Raw genomic sequence first — 15,522 nt, forward strand, 5'->3', positions numbered from 1 at the left:
GCACCTAGCCTCATCACATTCCGGGGGCCGGGGGGGGGGAGGGGGCAAGGGGGGCGCTACCATTTTATGTTACGCCACTGTTTTCTCAGGCCTGTGCGCCGGGTTGGCTCACGACAGACACCAAATGCAGTTTACGAGTCATTGTTGCTGCACACGTGCTTGGTTACCAAGCGATGGCTTCCAGCATTCGCTCCCTTCCAGCCACAAAGTGCTGCCCATTCGTCTTCTTCCTGGCAGTCAAAAGTGACAAAGGCACGGGGCCAGAGAGTACAAAACGAGCTGCCAGAGAGACGTACCTGCATTCCAGCCTAGGCCGCGCGGAGTACATAGCCAGCTGCCAAGAGGGCCTGGCAGGTATCTAGGCCTTCATATCACTCCAGGCCAAGAGGCTTGCACAGCCAGGATCCGTCAACAACAGCCTGTCTGCTGGTTCTTGCAGAGATCCAGATCGTCGTGCAGGCCGTTTGAGATCACTGAATAGAATTCAGCAATCCTTCTTCATTTTTGTAGGGTTTTGCCTGGAGAAGCTGCCTGCACTTGGACACTTCTTTCGTGTGTGGAGATTTGGAGGGCAGAAAGGAACCCGTGACAGTCCTTTGCCCCTTGGGCAAGACTACAGCGTGCTGTCGAGGTCTTAAGTGGTGTCAGCATCCAAAAAAATCCCACTGCGCTTTATCACTGTACCAGGTAAGTGTCGCCCAGGACTAATCAACATATAACATTAATGCTATTAACTATTTGCATAGCAAATGCGCATCCTAAACCACCTCGCATTAATAAGATGGCTACTCATTTTGCTATCACTGGAAGGATGAAATACTAAGTCATGTTAACTCTGGGAATGAATGACTGCTCTTGTTAGCACACAATGTGAAATCAATCATCTTTATGCCCTTCCGGATTTTTGGTAGATTAGGAAAATGAGGAACAGGTATTTAAAAAAAAGGTTGCCCAGGATCACACTGTTTGATCAAGTAGGGAAGGTGCAAAACTAGGATATAAATATGCAATTTAGCCGCTAGACCTATGACCTACAAGCGGGAAGGCACTTTTGATTTTTTTGAGTTGGCAAACACCTGTTGTGTTGGGCTACTGACTCTGATATTACTGCTGTAACTAACTCCTAGCAAACAAGCATTGGCAAAACCAGTTTGGATGGCTTGCTTTTTGAGTCATGACTAAAATATATATTTTTTATTTCAATCATATATAGTTAATTAAAAAAACTTTACACACACAAAAAGCTTTATAAAGCAAATGGATAAAATAAAACACACAATACATATTTAGAATTGTTCATTTCAAATAAATGAAAAAAGGACAAGTGTTATTGAAGTTCGAAAGTGCTTTGGAATTGATTGAGTAAAACCCACGAGTTACTAAAAATGCATATGGGCTGGTAGGACTGGCAAGCATCAGAAGGGATTCTCTGTGACCAAATACGCCATTTTGGATATGTGGTTAAATAAAATAAAGTACTGGAGTTGATGAAGTTCAATCACACATTTGGGTCGACAGAGCAAAGTGCTGTCATCACAAAAGTGTATGTGGGCAGGTGGGATAGTCATTTCTCTGGACAATTCTTTAAGACCACGGAGACACTCTGAGACCTTTAGATTAATCGTAGATTTTATAATAATCAGAGCCACTAGATAATGCGAGTGTGTGTCCGCAGCATTTTTCGCACAATTATATATTTGCTGCATTTACATCTTAATGCACCCTCTGCTGCATAACCTGCAGATTTGAACAAAAAAAAATCTAGTTGAAACGGTTCAAAAGTTAATAAAAATGCAGTGACACATGTTGAGGCGCAGTGGATGGCCCTTGGCAATGGTTGACCGGTCACCTTTCTGTTGCTGCAGGGTCTTGTGTTACACTCCTGCCCATAACACGCTCGCTACACCTCTTCACACTGTCCTGTTTATAGAAGTGTGGCATGCGTATAGACTACATCCCGGTGTTGTGGCGCTTTGTGATCTTGCTATATGCTTGCCACCATCTTTAAAGTCTGTTGCTTCACTTTTAAGGCACGAAACCCAAGCATCCCACCAGTGTTTAATTTGCAAATACAAAGGTGCCGGTGCCCAAAGCCCTCTTAAACATGCGGCTGCTGTAATTAAATATGTGAACATGGAATACTGAGGCGGCGTAATTCTGAAGCCATCTCGGGCCTCTTTAATCCATTTACAGCCACTTGCTGTCCCTTCAGCTCACTCTTGCAGTTTTTTACTTTCTCCCTTTGTGACGCTTTTTCGTTTTTCCCTTCACCCGTCTTTCCTATTTGTGTCTTTTGCTCGCAGCAAATGCTTGAGGCAGGAGAATAAGCCCCGGTCCTCAAAAATAGGTGCCGGTACTCAGCACCGGAAACAACAAGCACAAATTAAGCACTGCAACCCACCAAACAGTGTGTGCCACACTCCACCCACACCAGCACCGCCGCAAGGCGCAGAACCAGTGCTTTCAATGGAACACAAGAAGCGCCGGTGCTCACTATTTAGGGTACCTGTTTACTCCTGAGAAGTGCCGGTACTGTCCCTGTCAAATTACAGAAGTGCAGATACTCATTACAGCACAGTACCTGTCCATCCGAAGCACTGGGGATAAGCATGCTCTTGGAGCGGGGACATTGAATGCAGCACTTGGCCGAGGGCGAGGCTTTGGAACAGAGCTTTCTTAGCACAACTGAACTTTACTGTCCTGTGCCTGTGTTTGGAGCAGGGTGCAGGGCTGGTCTAAAGCCAGACATAGCACCCAAATGGCTATACAGTGCAGGTGGATTGAACAATTTTAATCATGTCATCCGTGATTTCAATGGGCACGATATAGATGATTGATGCAATCAATGACGTGATTGGTAATATCATCTGTGACTTCATGTGTAACTTTGTACATGGAGGCCCATATTTATACATTTTGACGCAAAACTGCGCCAACTCAGTTTTGCGTCAAAAAAATTAGCGCCGGCTAACGCCATTCTGAAGCGCCATGCGGGCGCCGTATTTATTGAATGACGTTAGCCGGCGGCGCCATCTGGTGTGCGTTAAAAAAAACGACGTACACCAGGCAGCGCCGGCGTAGGGGGATATGGAGCTTGGGCGTCGAGAAATGGGGCAAGTCAGGTTGAGGCAATTTTTTCGCCTCAACCCGATTTGCGCCATTTTTTTTCACTCCCAACCCCCATAGAAATGACTCCTGTCTTAGCAAAGACAGGAGTCATGCCCCCTTGCCCAATGGCCATGCCCAGGGGACTTCTGTCCCCTGGGCATGGTCATTGGGCATAGTGGCATGTAGGGGGCACAAATCAGGCCCCCCCTATGCCACAAAAAAAAAAAAAAAAAACTTACCTGAACTTACCTTAATGTCCCTGGTATGGGTCCCTCCAGCCTTGGGTGTCCTCCTGGGGTGGGCATGGGTGACAGGGGATGTCCCTGGGGGTATGGGGGGGCACCTCTGGGCTCCTTCAGAGCCCACAGGTCCCTTAACGCCTGCCTTTTGCAGGCGCTAAAAAACGGCGCAAAAGCGGCCGTACGTCATTTTTTTTGACCCGCCCACTCCCGGGCGTGATTTTTGCCCGGGAGTATAAATCCCACGCACATGCCTCGGAGTCGATTTTTTAGACGGGAACGCCTACCTTGCATATAATTAACGCAAAGTAGGTGTCCACGCTAAAAAATGACGCTAACTCCATGGACTTTGGCGCTAGACGCGTCTAACGCCAAAGTATAAATATGGAGTTAGTTTTGCGTCGAAATTGCGTAAAAAAAAAAAACAAGCAAATTTCGGCGCAAACGGAGTATAAATATGCCCCGGAAAGTTCTATTTGCGAACACCACTTAAACTAGCGCATTTCACAGTTTTTTTTTAAAAGTTTCGGATAACAACTGTAACTTCCAATCAACTGAAGTTTTGAAAATATGTCTAAACAGTTGTGAACACTCTTTCCAGACTGCAGAAATCTAAAGATGTAATAACACTTTTTGAATTGCCCAATGTTTCGTGCATGTGGTTGTAAGTTCTCAAATTCCTACAGTGCACATTTTACCGGGACCCATCTCCTCTCTAAAATGATTTATAAAGTGGTAATATATAGGAGCAAAAAATATTTTTATATAAGTGTTTTTATTGACATTTTGCATGTACACAGTGCTTAATTTGTGCTTGTTGTTTCCGGTGCTGAGCACCGGCACTTATTTTTGAGGGCCGGGGCTCATTCTTCTGCCTCAAGCGTTTGCTGCGAGCAAAAGACTCATATGGGAACGACGGAGGAAGAGAAAAACGAAAAAGCGTCACAAAGGAAGAAAGCAGAATGCTGCCAGAGTGAGCTGAAGGAGCACGGAGTGGCTTTAAATGGATTGAAGAGGCCCGAGATGGCTTCAGGATTTCGCTGCCTCAGTATTCAGGGGCATATTTATACTCCGTTTGAGCCGAATTTGCGTCGTTTTTTTCGACGCAAATTCGGCGCAAAACTAACGCCATATTTATAGTTTGGCGTTAGACGCGTCTAGTGCCAAAGTATGAGGAATGAGCGTCATTTTTTTGCGTGAACGCCTTCCTTGCGTTAATGAGATGCAAGGTAGGCGTTCCCGTCTAAAAAAATGACTGCGACGCAAATGCGTCGTATTTATACTCCCTGGCAAAAATCACGCCCGGGAGTGGGCGGGGCAAAAAACCCCGCATTTGCGCCTCTTTTTAACGCCTGGGTCAGGGCAGGCGTTAAGGGACCTGTGGGCTCAAAATGAGCCCACAGCTGCCCTCCCATGCCCCCAGGGACCCCCCCTGCCACCCTTGCCCACCCCAGGAGGACACCCAAGGATGGAGGGACCCATCCCAGGGACATTCAGGTAAGTTCAGGTAAGTATAATTTTTTATTTATTTTTATTTATTTTTTTGGCATAGGGGGGCCTGATTTGTGCCCCCCTACATGCCACAATGCCCAATGACCATGCCCAGGGGACATAAGTCCCCTGGGCATGGCCATTGGGCAAGGGGGCATGACTCCTGTCTTTACTAAGACAGGAGTCATGTAAATGGCGTCTGGGCGTCGTTAAAAATGGCGCAAATCGGGTTGAGGCGATTTTTTTGCCTCAACCTGACTTGCCCCATTTTAAGACGCCCTAACGCCATTTTCCCCAACGCCGGCGCTGCCTGGTGTACGTGTTTTTTTTCCACGCACACCAGGCAGCGCCGGTCTGCTAGCACCGGCTAACGCCATTCAATAAATACGGCGCCCGCATGGTGCTTCAGAATGGCGTTAGCCGGCGCTAAACTTTTTGACGCTAAACTGCGTTAGCGCAGTTTAGCGTCAAAAAGTATAAATACGGGCCTCAGTGCTCGCACATTTAAATGCAGCAGCCGGGTGTTTAAGAGGAGGGCTTTGGGCACCAGCACGTTTTTATTTACAAATTAAGCACTGCATGTACAGCCACATCAAACAGCAGTTAGTAAAGCGACATGAGCATCAAGGAAAACTCATGTTTCAACCTTTACAAAGTTTAAAATACTTATAGCATTCAGCGAATTGCCTTTTGGCTTTTTTAGGAGCCCACAGTAACCTCTCACAGGGGCGCTGAATACAGGGATCGGCAACTTCACCCGTGGTTCAGACTTCTGATGACATATCTTCGCTGCAGGCGCTCGGCCGCGGCCCAATGCTACCAGCTAGTCAGGTTGATGACAGACACCACTTAATCTTTTCCTGGCAGCCTCGCTGCCTCCCGTCACGTTACGTTTGCTGTACACAGAGCAGAGGTGCTCAGCTGTCAGCACATAGAGCCAGTGACCTGGTACATTAAAGAGAAGTGCAGAAACAAAGCGTCCAAAAGGAGCCTTCCTGATTCGGACTCTGAGATCCCCTGTTTCACACAATTCTTCATGGTGCTTGATCAGCTTTCCTCAGGCCTCTCAAGTACCTGTTTGTCACACTGTAAAGACAAAACTACAAGTCCCAGAATGCAAAAACTACCTGGACTGGATGGTTGAACTACTCAGACACTGACATGGGAAGCTTGAGAGCTGAACTGTATCTGTTTTATTTCACTTCCCAGCCACTTCCTATGTCTCCCCCTTCCCAGGAAGTGGGCATGGTCCTGTGGAGTCAAGTATTCCCCAGCCACTGAACCCTCTGTAGACCCCTAACTCCAACTCACAAGAGGCCTATGCAGAGCTCAGGCTCTGTTCACCACATGGTCACTGTGTCTCTGTCTGATGTTAGTGGGGTTTCCAGACTTGTTCAAGAATACACCTGGGGTGTGCTAAGCTCTACTAACTTCTCCACCCAAAGAACCTACAACGACCAGAATTCAAATCTGCACACTCTTGAAACTGATAACCCCCATTCCTGCAATACTTTCTTTAATGCAGTGGTTCTGGCTAACATGAAGCTGATATATTTCTCTGCAAGACTGCCGTCCTCCTCAAAGCACTTGGAATTGGTGGGAGGGATCCACTGAGGAAACTGTGGAGATTGAGAACTCAATTATTCCTCTTTCTAATTATGGATCAGAAGATGGGATGATGGAAGGCTAGATGAAAGAATTGAAGAAAAGATGTACAGAAGGATGCCAAAGTGGAAGAAAGGGTGGAAAGAAAAACTGAAGAAAATTGAGGAAAATATCCAAGGTTGGGAGAAAAGTTCATAGGACGGAAGGACGAATACCCGATAATGCAATGTTTTTAATTCAAAATGAGTATTTATGTTTCTCTGGGAATGGAGTTGCTGCACTGGCTGAACATGTTCACCTAAGGCCTGCAATGCTCACAAGACAACTCAAGGTTAAGTTGCCGGCTGTTTAAGAAAGAGACAATCTCTCTCTAAGTCTCTCCTCGACAGTCACCACTATCCAGTTATTTTCAGACCAACCAAATTCAAACATGAGAAGTGGATTCGTGATTGGGGCCTCAGGTGGCGGAACTCCTTACTACCAATCAGCGTTTGTTAAAAAAAAAGAAACATGAGAACTTTTATGAAATTCTATTTCGAAAAGAGCAAACCAGGCTCATACCTTTCCAAACTGGAACTGCTGAACACCAGCTTCTAGAAATGGTATAGCGCATAGATCAGCACTATACGTGGGTGATCATTCAGTCATTCATTCATTTAGGACGGAAACCTGGCCACTCCCATTCATAGCTGTTATGTTCATCCTCCCAATTTGTGTACACAAGTCCTCTCATTAGGACAGCACTAGTCGGTGGATGGAGGTGCTTAGTGTAGTAAGGTCTCTAAATATGAAATAAGCTTCTCTTCCCCCTTTTTTCACCCCTGCCCCGGAAATGCTTGCTTCGAAAAAGATTTTCTAAGTTTTCGGTTGCAAAAATACCAATCAATTCATGATAGTTGTCCAGCTTGCTCATTTCTCTTTCTACGTCCGAGGCTGCTTTTGATTGGATGTTTTAGAGTGTTTGAAGAGTTTAAGCTCAACAAACATAATGTAGGCCTCTCCTTTGTTTAAACACACTAGAGTTTTTCAGTACCAAGCACACTGAACACTTTAAAAAGCGTTGTGCCTGGCCAAGGGTGGCAGACCTGCTGTCCCTCTGGCTGGCAGCAGGACATGCTGTGCAGCAATTTGTGGCTTCAGGCGAGACTTGGCAAGTCTTTAACAGACGGCCAGGCAGAGCCTGGTCTTGGTTCAGAGACATTGTGCTGTCCACTGTACCAGATGAATGCCAACATAACTACGCCGTCACCCATCTGGGTGTAGCAGGTGCTTACCAACGGTATTAGTAGCAAGCCACTAGCAGTCAGTAAAAGAAAAGGCTGAGCTTTTGAGCCGGGTGTTGGCTAGGGTAGGAAAGGTTAAATCACCCAAGAATGTGAAAATAGGCGAAACCTCATCACTGGAGGCAGGAGAAAGATGATCAGCAAAGCTGTTAACACAAATTTGTTACTAATGAATATTGTTGGACCTGTCCTTTTTACAGGGTCATCCCCCAGACTTTTTGCCTTTTGCCTCCTTATTTTTCTGACCTTTGTTGGCTGACGTTATGATTCTGAGCACTTTTGCACTGCTAACCAGTGCTAAAGTGCATGTGCTCTCCCTTGTAAAATTGGTATGATTGGCTTATACCTAATTGGCATATTTAATTTACCTATAAGTCCCTTGTAAAGTGGTATCCCTATACTCAGGGCCTGTAAATTAAATGCTACTAGTGGGCCTGCAGCGCTGCTCGCGCCACCCACTGGAGTAGACTTTCAAACCTATCTCAGGCCTGCTAGTGCAGGGCCTGTGTGCACAGTTTTCTGCCACAGGGACCTGGCATCTAAATTTACTTGCCTGGCCCAGAACTCCCCTTTTACTACATGTAAGTCACCCCTAAGGTACGCCCTAGCTAGCCCTATGGGCCGGGTGCCATGTATGTAGAAGGCAGGAGCTGTACCAGGTTGAGTGGCCTGTCCTGGTAGTGACAAACAGCCTAACTTGGGGCCAGATGTATCAAAGGTTTTTACCCATTCTATGTCTATGGGAAAACGTGTTCGTACATATGGCCCTTGGTGTCTCACTGATGTGAGTGCTGACTTCTCATCGAATTGCATTAGAAATGCCCTGCCTTATGTGTAAGGGGTATTGTCTGATTTATGAGGGGTAGTGTAGGCATGTTTGGTATGGTTGTGATAGTGATAAGAAATGGTGCATACTGGTGTAGGTGTATTTTTTATTACTATTACAGAAATGCCGCTTCTAGAAAGTGCACATTTATCTGTGCTTATGACTCTGGTGTTTTGCAGCTTGCCTCCAATCCACGTCTGGGCAGAGTGACAGTTGGGGCTTTGTGCATACTTTTCAGACAGCCTGTACACAGGGAGGGTGGAGGTGTCACAGAGGTGCATCTACACATTGTATAGCCTTCCTGGGCTGAGAGAAGGGAGAGACGGGGCACACTTGCATTTGTAAAGGCTGTGCCCTGGCCTCGCACAATAGGGTCGCTTACCCCCCACTAATGTTTGGAGCCTGTGCTGGAGGAGAGAAAGGGCACTCCCAGAACCAGTTGCAACCGGTTGCAACCCCCTTTCCTCCCCATTGTAAAACACACTGTAAACTTAGTATAAGTACAGGGGAATTTTCCCCACAATTTAGACATTTTTTTTAACATTCTTGGGACTTGAAACTGGACACAGGACACTGCTGAATGAACTCACCAGGAAACCACCTTGGACTGTTGCTGCTGTGCTGACCTGTGACCTGCCTGGTCACTAGGAGGAACTGCCACCATCTGCACCCCTTGTGCTGGCCTGTAGCTGCGCCCACCAGCCCTGTGCTTCTCATTGCTTTCACTGTTTCCAGTGGCAGGGTGCCGCGGCCCCTGACCCCTGTAATTATTTAGAGCCTGAGGAGTGCTCCAGCTTCATGGGATTCTGAGTGTAGCACTTTGGAGAGTGCCTTACTTTATGTTTGCCCCCCCTAGCGCTTTGCAAAGTGCTTCTTACCATCACCAAAATCACCGCTGCAACCTGGGAGCTTATTTATGCCTCAATGCTTACAAAGCACTTTTTGGTTGCCCGAGATCACCGCCGCAACCCGGGCGCTTGATTGTTGCTCCCTGCGCCTAAAAAGCGCTTTCCAGGCCGCTGTGATCACCGCCTGGGCCGGGGCTCCTTAATTACTCAAGCGCGTTTGAGCGCGCTGTGTTTTGTGCCTCCAGGGCACTTGGAAGACAAAGAGAGGAGCCAGCGCGCTCCTCTCAGTGCCCCGAGGACCAGGCAACCTGAGCGGGGCCCCTAGGGTAAACGCCGGATCCCCTGTTGCCAAGGGGATCACCGCCGCGACCCAGGAGGCACACGATCGGCTCCAGAGAGGAGAACAGCGCGTTGCGAAGAGGCGGCAGCCTCTCCCTTCTTCAAACAGGCAGATGTCCCTGCTGGACGAGGGCAGCTGCCTCCAGTATTGCAGGGCACGGGGCGGAAAGGGAGTTCCTTTCCCCTGCCACACTGCCTTAGGGGTGCGATCGCCCCTTAACTAACTTTTTGGCAATTGTTGGGGGCCCCCCTTTGTGAGAGGGCCATTGGAGGCCCGGGAGGTGGCCCACAGAAATCGCGGGCCACAGGAGGGGCCTGTTCATCATCACAGAGAGGGTGCAGTCCACCCCTCTCCCCCAGGAGCACCATGTGGCCCCCATTTCGCACATAGGAGCACCGGGGGGCCCCATGCTCATCTTCTAGGCACAAAGTGTGACTCTTCTCCATTAAACCAGGTACTTTTAGGGATATATTGGCTCAGTGAGCCTAGTATGGACCTTGTGGGGTTTACATGTTTCCTACCTGCTTTTATGATGCCACATATATGTGCTAATGTTCCTTTTATGGGCATGACATGCGGATTTTCCACTGCATTGGCCAAATGCTCATAGCTGAAATTCTTTCTCATGAGAACTGCTTGCTAGAATATGCTGTACTAGCTAGGGATACATTGTATAATTTAGTTTGTGTAAGGATGACCTTCCCGGGAGAAAACAATGCATGCACTGACTGGAGTATAAGCTGATACAATATTGATAACTGATAAACCCAACAAAGGGAACAGGCGAAGAGGAGCCAATCATATAGACATGTAAACCGGGTACTAGTAAATGCTTAGATTTGGGGTTCTACTTTCATTGGATTAAATGCAAACGTACGACTCTTTGATCAATAGCAACCATGGGAAGTAGTTTTAGGAAATCTAACTTAGCCAGTGTTAGGCCTGACAGCCTTAGGGTGGTCACCCCTAACTTTTGCCTGCCTCCCTCCACTTCTGAGATACTGTTTTTGCTGTTTTTTTTAGACTCTGTGCACTTTACCATGGCTAACTAGTGCTAAAGTGCATATGCTCTCTCCCTTTAAACTTGGTAACATTGGATCACACCCAATTGGACTATTTAATTTACTTATAAGTCCCTAGTAGAGTGCACTATATGTGCCCAGGGGCTGTAGATTAAAAGCTACTAGTGGGCCTGCAGCACTGATTGTGCCACCCACTTCAGTAGCTCCTTAACCTTGTCTCAGGCCTGCCATTGCAAGGCCTGTGTGTGCAGGTTCACTGCCAATTCGACTTGGCATTTAAAAGTACTTGCCAAGCCTAAAACTCCCCTTTTTCTACATATAAGTCACCCCTAAGGTGTGCCCTAGGTAACCCCTAGGGCAGGGTGCTGTGTAGGTAAGAGGCAGGACATGTACCTGTGTAGTTTCCATGTCCTGGTAGTGTAAAACTCCTAAATTCGTTTTTACACTACTGTGAGGCCTGCTCCCTTCATAGCCTAACACTGGGGCTGCTCTCATACATTGTTTGAGTGGTAGCTGCTGATCTGAAAGGAGTAGGAAGGTCATATTTAGTATGGCCAGAATGGTAATACAAAATCCTGCTGACTGGTGAAGTTGGATTTCATATTACTATTTTAGAAATGACACTTTTAGAAAGTGAGCATTTCTCTGCACTTAAATCTTTCTGTGCCTTACAATCCACGTCTGGCTGGGTTTATTTGACAGCTCCTTGTGCATTCAGTCAGACACACCCCAAACACAGGATACTCAGCCTCACTTGCATACATCTGAATTTTGAATGGGTCTTCCTGGGCTGGGAGGGTGGAGGGCCTGCTCTCACACGAAGGACTGTCACACCCCCTACTGGGATCCTGGCAGACAGGGTTGAACTGAAAGGGGACCTGGTGTACTTCTAAGCCACTCTTTGAAGTCTCCCCCACTTCAAAGGCATATTTGGGTATAAAAACAGAGTCTCTACCCTCCCAGCTCAGACACTTCCTGGAGAAGAAACCTGAACCAGAACCTGCACCCTGACAAGAAGAAAAGAAGAACTGCTGGCTGCCTAAAGGACTCACCTGGCTGTTTTCTGAAGAGGACTGCTGCCTTGCTGTTGCCCTGCTGTCTTGTTGCTCTCTTGCCCTGCTGCAGAAGTGCTCCCAAGGGCTTGGATAGAGCTTGCCTCCTGTTCCCTGAAGTCTCAGGACCAAAAAGACTTCTCTCCTGCAGTTGAAATCCACGTGCAGCAAAAATTTGATGCACCGCCTGCCAAGAACGACGCACAATCTGCTCTCGGTGAAAATTTCACTGCACGCAGAGTCCAACGCACAGCCCTCCTGGATCGACGCAAGCCGACTCAGAACGACGCCGCCCGACTTCCTGAGAGGAATCGACGCAGCACCTGCAGTGTGGAAAAAAATTCCACAAATCGACACAGACACTGTGACTTTGCTCCGCAAACCCAGGATTCCCCGCATTGTCCCCGGGCGTCTGAAAACCCTACAACCCGAAGAGGATCCAAATCCGCACGCCGTAAATCGACACAATGTTTTCCCTGCGTAGAGAATAACGACGCAAGTGCGAGGGGGCGAAATTGACGCACATTCACCGTTTTCCCTGCATCTCCTCCGCTGCGGACCCTTGCTAGGAATTTTCAATGCAAACCAGGTACTTTGCCTTGCAAGAGACACTTGTTGTTTCCAGGAGAATTTAAGACACTTTTTATTGCTTTTACCCTAATCTTTTAACTCTAAAGACACTTGATATCACTTTTAGTGATATCTCTACATTTGCTTATTTCATCTTTAATCGTTTTGACATGCATTTATTCAGAGAAATATTATATATTTTTCTAAACACTGTGTGGGGTATTTTCGTGGTGAGATATTGTGGTATTGTATGATTTATTGCACAAAAACTTTACACACTGCCTTCTAAGTTAAGTCCGACTCCTCAGTGCCAAGCTACCAGAGGGTGGGCACAGGATATTTTGGATTGTGTGTGACTTACCCTGACTAGAGTGAGGGTCCTTTCTTGGACAGAGGGTAACCTGACTGCCAACCAAAGACCCCCTTTCTAACAGCCAGGCTGCACTGAGGAGAGAGGCCATTCTCCCCATTTCTTTTGAGCATTTAGATATTATTCTTTCCGAACTGCATGAAGAGACTTTGCTTTCCTGAACTTTAATGCTGAATTCCGATGGCTTGCTGACCGAACTGATGTCCAACTGACGAAGACTATCACAGCTTGCTGAACCCTATTGAGGCAAGGTAAAAGACGATGTTAATGATTGTTATATCTATTTGCTTTTGCTCCTTGGTACCAACCGTTAATTTTTATAGAGCCATAGTTAGATGTTTTTCCAAATGTATGTTGACTAAATTGTTTTTGCATGAAGTCCAAAATGATATTCTAATCTGAAGGTTAGTTAGGGCGCTCACTGATGATGCTCGCTACATGTAATAAAAGCTGATGTCATTTCTTTGCTGAATCTAAATGTATGCTATTTCGTTTTGCCCAATTATTCTTGCTGTTAATTTGTACTGTAACCTTGGAATGTGTAGTGGCCCACGCTTTAATTAAATTGCAATTCTTTAGGCGATTCGGGCAGCCAGTATTTTTTTTGTATGCTTACCATTTGATTTTGAGACTAAGTTACGTGATATTAGCATTGTTAATATAAGGAAATAAACACGAACTTTAACATAAAGGTGTGGTTATTCATGACTGAAAGGTCATGGTGTGTAGAAATTACTGACTCTTATGATTGTCGATGCTATTGATTGTTATTGCTGTTGATTTGTATTGGTAGGGAGTCTCATGGTGGCAACTACTCTAAGCTCAGTCAAAAGGTTTATCGACCTACAAACGCGTCCCCTTATAAATTAATGTAAATTAACCAAATAAGGTCTGATGCGCCAAGAGAGAATCTGAGTACTGGGCCAAGGTGCAGACACATTCTCTAGTTTCATACAGCACCTGAAGCCAACCAAACCCCTTCAGGGTCCTAGATTCCACAAATCTTGTTTGTCGGTGTGTGTGTATTGGGGGCTGGGTGGGCGGGGGAAGGGAGGTGGTAGAGATAAATCTGTTCCTGGGCAGTATGAGAATGATTCTAAAGGAATCTGTAGGGCCAGATGTACGCGTCAGTCTAGTGGAAAAACAGAAATCACCCAATTTCTTACAGTTTGCGCTAGTTTATTTTTTATGTTCTAGTTTGGATGTCCTCTTACTGTCCTTCAGAGATTCCTACACTCAATGTGATGTCCCTCTGATAAAACATGAATATCCATTAAATGATTGTTTCATCAAATCTAAATATTCTGGCATAAATTCACTTAAGAACAGGAAATTATTTATTCAAGAGTAAGCAATGGAAAACATTAAAACATTGCTAAAGTCTAATTCTGTAAGTATATACAACTACCTCTGTTTCACAAATTTCAGTACTCCCACAAAATGCCCCCCCCCCCAAAAAAAGATCTGACGCAGAAAATAAGGAACCGGGGGTGATGATAGGGTAAGTGTGTATTATAAAGAGGATCTATCCAGTTGTATATATTTTAGCAGCTTTAATGAGCTGCTGATTTGTGCGCTACATATTTTGTGCAATTTGGTTTTAGGTATGTTCAGCATATTATATATCACTAATTGCACTTCCCATGTATTTGAGATAATTTTTTCCCCGTGCTGCTTGTGAGCAGAGCCTCCAGTAATATTTTGGCCCGTATTTATACTCCGTTTGCGCCGAATTAGCGTCGTTTTTTTCGACGCAAATTCGGCGCAAAACTAACGCCATATTTATACTTTGGCGTTAGACGCGTCTAGCGCCAAAGTATGGGCAAATAGCGTCATTTTTTTGCGTGAACGCCTTCCTTGCGTTAATGAGATGCAAGGAAGGCGTTCCCGTCTAAAAAAATGACGGCGACGCAAATGCGTCGTATTTATACTCCCGGGCAAAAATCACGCCCGGGAGTTGGCGGGTCAAAAAAACCCGCATTTGCGCCACTATTTAACGCCTGGGTCAGGGTAGGCGTTAAGGGGCCTGTGGGCTCAAAATGAGCCCACAGGTGCCCTCCCCTGCCCCCAGGGACCCCCCCTGCCACCCCTGCCCACCCCAGGAGGACACCCAAGGATGGAGGGACCCACCCCAGGGACATTCAGGTAAGTTCAGGTAAGTATAATTTTTTATATTTCTAATTTTTTTTGGTGGCATAGGGGGGCCTTATTTGTGCCCCCCTACATGCCACTATGCCCAATGACCATGCCCAGGGGACATAAGTCCCCTGGGCATGGCCATTGGGCAAGGGGGCATGACTCCTGTCTTTACTAAGACAGGAGTCATTTAAATGGCGTCTGGGCGTCGAAAAAAATGGCGCAAATCGGGTTGAGGCAATTTTTTTGCCTCAACCTGACTTGCCCCATTTTAAGACGCCCTAACGCCATTTTCCCCCTACGCCGGCACTGCCTGGTCTACGTGGTTTTTTTCCACGCACACCAGGCAGCGCCGGTCTGCTAGCGCCGGCTAACGCCATTCCATAAATACGGCGCCCGCATGGCGCTTCAGAATGGCGTTAGACGGCGCTAAATTTTTTGACGCTAAACTGCGTTAGCGCAGTTTAGCGTCAAAAAGTATAAATATGGGCCTTAATGTGTATGAATTGTGCACACATGACTGTATTATTCCTGCATTTCCAGTTTTTCTTGAAATGGTCTATTGAACTGAATTGTGAGTTTATGTACTTTTTATTTAATCGGTGTCAATGGATTCAGTGATTTTTTCATAT

At 46.4% G+C, this 15,522-nt stretch overlaps 1 protein-coding gene across 1 annotated transcript in view; it reads left to right on the forward strand.

Annotated features, from left to right (window-relative positions):
* Positions 1-237: 237 nt before the first annotated feature.
* CCDC190 (coiled-coil domain containing 190) overlaps positions 238-15,522 on the forward strand; it is a 132,496-nt gene continuing 117,211 nt past the window's right edge. The window contains exon 1 of the mRNA XM_069231506.1: positions 238-687. The gene's annotated coding sequence lies outside the window, so the exon portion shown is untranslated. The remainder of the gene's footprint in view (positions 688-15,522) is intronic.

Source organism: Pleurodeles waltl, chromosome 4_2 (assembly GCF_031143425.1).
Source record: "Pleurodeles waltl isolate 20211129_DDA chromosome 4_2, aPleWal1.hap1.20221129, whole genome shotgun sequence".
Taxonomy (NCBI): Eukaryota; Metazoa; Chordata; class Amphibia; order Caudata; family Salamandridae; genus Pleurodeles; species Pleurodeles waltl.